The following is a 4,490-nucleotide window of genomic DNA, read 5'->3' as shown; positions in this document are numbered from 1 at the left end:
GAACCCGTGTCCCCTGCATCGGCAGGCGGACTCTCAACCACAGCGCCACCAGGGAAGCCCGACAGGCGGATTCTTAACCACTGCGCCACCAGGGAAGCCCGGTGCCAGATTCATTAATTGGTTAACTGATTCATTCATCCACTCAAGTTTTTATTGAACACTAAATCTGGTGACACAGTGCCGTACACAACAGTCAAAGATTCCTGGTCTCATGGAACTTACCTTCTAGTGAGGAACATGGGCAAAAACACATAAATAGATCAGTAAATGGCAAGACTAAGAAATGCCATGAAGGAAATGAACAAGAGGTCAAACTAGAGAACATCTTTAAGCTGGGTGTTCAGGGAAGGCCTTTCTGAGGAGGTGATATTTAAGCAGAGACCTGAGGCGTTAGAACAGGTGGGGGAAGAACATTTCTGGCCTTGGTCTCAGTTGTCACCATCTCTCTAATTTGATTTTTTTTCCTTTTGAAGCAGCGACAGGTCATCAAACAACACAAGTGTAGCTATAACTGCTGGTCTGGCAGAGCCAGGCAGGATTCATTTCAAACTCTGCTTCGTGCTCAGGAATCCAGTCTCTTAGGCAGGTTCTGGAGGAAGTGATGTGAAAAATACAATCACAGAATCACAGATCGGATGACGCATGGAGAATTTGTCTTCCTAGAGTTCAGGGAAGTTTACAGCTGAGGACTGAAGGGCTTACCATCCTCGTGTGCTCTGGTAAGACCCCTCCAGCTGTTCCGTGGAGGCTGTAACACTGATTTAGGTGAGAGTTTTCGACAGGAGAACTCTATTCAGTAGTGAGGACAAACATCCAGATCCAGATCAAATTATAAAACATTTCTCGCACCCCAAAAGGGTAAAGCTGCTTGAATTTAACCTTTTTTTTTTTAGGTGAAAGTGCCACCTCCTCCCCAGACCTGCCCTCACAGCGGCGTCTCCGCCCACTCCCAAAAGGCAGCGTGGATCTTTGCCTTCTCTACTCACCAGATTCCCTTCAAAGTAAAATGCCCTGGCGCTCCGTCCCACTTCTTCTCTTCCGCATCCCTCGGGCACCGCCCACCGCCAACTAGTTTGGGCCCCATCTCCAGGCCCCGCCCACCTCCAGCCCCCTCCCGAACCCCATCGCCCTTTGGGTCACGCCTCCTTCCGGCTCCTCCCCAGAGTGGCCACCTTTGGGCCCCCTCCTCCCGGCTCAGCTTCCGGGCCCGCCTCCTTCTGTCCCGCTTCAGCCTTTCCTCCGTTTGGGGCTTCTCTTCAGCCCCGCCTCCAACAGGCCCCGTTAAGGGCCCCTCCTCCCCCAACCTCGCCCGGGCCTCCCTCCACCCTTGACTCCTCCTCTGGGCCGGCCTCCCTTTAGCCCCGCCCACACCCCCATCCTTTCAAGCCCGTCTCTGCGAGGCAGCCAATGCCTTCCACACTTGTCTCGCGCGCCTCTCTTCACTGCATCATCACTCTCTCAGACCCGCCCCTCCTTACGCTCGGTTCCAGTGTAAACGAGTCTCTCTTCCCGCCCTAGCCCCGCCTCCTCAGGGTCCCACCTCAGTCCTTCCTCCCTGTCAGGCCCCTCCCCGACCCCTCCTTCCTCTTCTCCCCGCCGTAGCTCTGGACCTTTCCAAAGCTAGGTTGAGGGGGTAGGAAGAGCACCTGCGCCTCGGGGGCCGGGCTGTGTCACGGCGGGGCTGCGGACTCCTCGCGCTTGAGTCGCTGGGCCCGTCTCTGGAGACAGAGGCGGGGGGCAGGGGGTGGCGGGGCCAGGGCCGGAGTGGCAGGCGGGGTCGAGTTGAGGGAAGCCGCTCCGGACGCCCCCACCCCGGCGCTCCTCAGTGGTGCCGGCCAAGGGAAGGACTGGCGACTGCGGGGCTCGTGCGGCTGTCAGTGCGGCGGAGTGCGCGAGCGGCGCGTCGCAGGGTGGGCTGAGCAGAGAGAAGCTGAGGGGGCGGTGGCGGCTACTCCCGCGCGTGTGATCAGTTCCTCACGCTGCGGCCCGGGCCGCCTCCTTCCTCCCTCCCTCGCTCCCTCCCTTCCGCCCCCGAGTGCGGCGGCACCGCCTCCTTCCGCGCCGCGCGGCTTCCTCCAGACCTCTCAGCGCGGGTGAGTGGGGGCCGCGGGCGTCTCCTTAAAGGTGCGGGAGGGGGTGCTCCTTGCTCCTTTTTGGTCACCCACCTCTTCGCGCTGGTCGCTGCCTATTTTTAGAAACTCTTTTTTTCGGCTATTCGGGGAGTCCCGGGAGCCGGAGTAACTCCTGGCCTCCTCCCCCCGCACCTTCCCTCCACCCGGGCCTGCCGCCCTGGGTCCCGGCAGCTCTGGCGTTCCCTGCCCGCCTCCTCCCAGCGGTCGGACCTGGGCCGGGAGTTGGCGGCGTGGGCCCGCGCTCGCTCGGAAGTTGGAGTCTTTTGTGTTCGCGCCCCGCCCCGCCCCGCCCAGCCCGGCGAGGGGAGGAGGGGGGAGCCGAGGCCGCGCTGGGGGGGCCTCGGGCGGGCGGGCGGGGCCCCGGCTCTGGCCTCGGCCCCGGGCTTCTTCCGGCTCTCCTTCTTGGGCTGGGTCTGCGGGTTCCCGGAGGCGATCAAAACTGGTCCCGCCTCGCTCCCCACGGGCCTGAGCGCCTCCTCGGCCCCCCTTTCCTGGTCCTGGGCTTGTTGCACACCTTGGGCTTATAGAGGAACAGCAGCAGGCCCTCGAGCTGGGGCCGTGTTCCGCGCTTCACGCAGCCTTTTCGCCGCCGAGCCTCAGTTTGCCTTTCAGAGAACAAGGAGAAAGAAAGTCGCTTCGCAGGGTGTTTGTGGATTCAGGGAGGAAACTAATGTGTGAGAGAAGTGTTTAATACCAACAGGTAACATTTAATGGGCTTGTCTCAGGAACTTCGCAAGCCTTATTTCATAGAATGCCCACGACGGCCTTCTGAGGTTATCCACATTTACAAAAGCAGCAATCAAGGCGCAGAGAGGTTAAGTAATGTGTTCCAAATCACAGTTAGGAGCCACAGAAGTGTAAAGCCGTGGTGCTGGTACCTGTTATTTATTTCTTAGTGTGAACTTGTATAATCTCTTAGTGCAGAACGGATTTTGAGTCACATCGTTAGTTGGGAAACCTAACTAACTCCGTTCTCCCTGATTCCTTGCCCGTTAGAAGCTGATGGATGCAGAGGACTCCAGATCTCAAGCACAACTGAAGTTCCCTGGGGTTTTGGCTCAGGGAAGGTGTAAGTCGTTTAAAGCAGTGAGGTCCATCCGTTTTTTGTTTTTTGTGGCTTGTTCCTCCCACCAAGCCTTGCTTGTTCTCTATAGGGTTTAGATTTATAGCTCCTGGTTGGGGGAGGAGGAGCAGAAAGTGGTTCAAGTCAGTTGCTTCAACTCCCTGCCTTCAAATAGAGATTTATTTCTCTTATTTTCAGATAAGGCCCAGAGGGGTAAAAGTGAACTAAAATTAACTTTGGCAAGTGTTCTAGTTTTCCAGTGTGTTTGATCCCTGATGTCTAAAGATCAGGCAGGGGAGTTCCTAGGCCAGCTCTTGCGATGTCTCCTGATGCTTGCTTTAGTTCTTTGGAGTCTGGAGGTCTGCTGTACTCTCCCCTTTCCAAGATTCTGGATTTAAGAGTAGTGGTATGTAGGACCTGGAAGGGATCTTATCTGGTCTAACTCTTTTTTATCTGCCTTTTCCCTCTTTCCTGTTAACTGAACCTTGGAAAGGGGAAGTAAGTTGTCTAAATTCACAGACTGCTTTAGTGACAGAATCACAACTGGAATTCCAGTCTTCTGACTCCTAGTGCAGTAATATTTTTATTCCTGCCGTACTCTGCCACCTTTTGAAAGGGCACTAAACTACTTATTCAGGTCTGAAGACCAAGAATCCCAAGTAACTTGAAATCACAAAGAAGTTGTTTAGTCACAGCATTAAACAGAGGCCAGGTTTTGTGCGCAGGAGTACCAGTTCTCATAAGTCACCACTGTTATTTTATAGTACTTTATTTATGGTTTATATTTCTCTTTTATAACTGTTACCTGATTTCATTTCTCATCCAGTTCTGTGAGGGAGCTGTCAGAGTTTGGTTTATATCTCCTTTTTACAACTCTAATTGAGAATTGAGACATAGCAAGGTTAGGGCACTTGCCTTACTTAGATCACCAGATTAACAAGTGGTGAGTACAGGGCATCTCTCTTGGACAAAGGATTTGATTTGATGTTCATGATTTGCATCATGAACTCAGTCACTCATTGTGGCTCTCTGAGCCTCAGTTTCCTTAACTGTAAACTATCACAGGGTTGGGTGGGGACTATGAAAAATGGCTATGAAAGTGCATTGTAGTAGTAGGCTAACATTTATTAAGTACTTTCCATGTACCAGTCACTGGATTAAGGACTTTCTGTGGAGTATCTCATTTAGTCCTCAGAGCTACTGTATGAATTAGGTATATATATATATAATTATTATTATTATTATTATTTTTGCGGTACGCGGGCCTCTCACTGCTGTGGCCTCTCCGTTGTGGA

The 4,490-nt window shown here is 53.7% G+C and overlaps 1 protein-coding gene and 1 long non-coding RNA gene across 14 annotated transcripts in view; one reads left to right on the top strand and one right to left on the bottom strand.

Moving 5' to 3' along the window:
• Window positions 1–95: 95 nt before the first annotated feature.
• Window positions 96–1,709, bottom strand: LOC114487623 (uncharacterized). Its single transcript, XR_003682825.2, has 3 exons — window positions 1,647–1,709; window positions 703–789; window positions 96–589 (listed from the first exon to the last, which is right to left on the bottom strand). It is a non-coding gene; the product is annotated as an uncharacterized lncRNA (long non-coding RNA).
• A 186-nt stretch (window positions 1,710–1,895) lies between these two features.
• The window catches only part of RALY (RALY heterogeneous nuclear ribonucleoprotein), an 85,125-nt gene continuing 82,530 nt past the window's right edge, over window positions 1,896–4,490 (top strand). For 8 of the 13 annotated variants that reach the window (XM_028498595.2, XM_055089940.1, XM_028498592.2 and 5 more), the window contains exon 1: window positions 1,896–2,093. The gene's annotated coding sequence lies outside the window, so the exon portion shown is untranslated. Of the gene's footprint in view, window positions 2,094–3,128; window positions 3,202–4,490 lie in introns of all 13 variants that reach the window. The other 5 variants (XM_024128480.3, XM_024128479.3, XM_028498590.2 and 2 more) reach the window with 2 other exon arrangements.

This window comes from Physeter macrocephalus, chromosome 14 (assembly GCF_002837175.3).
Source record: "Physeter macrocephalus isolate SW-GA chromosome 14, ASM283717v5, whole genome shotgun sequence".
Classification (NCBI taxonomy): Eukaryota; Metazoa; Chordata; class Mammalia; order Artiodactyla; family Physeteridae; genus Physeter; species Physeter macrocephalus.
The sequence above is the reverse complement of the archived record's forward strand: the minus strand, read 5'-3'. Positions and strand labels throughout refer to the sequence as shown.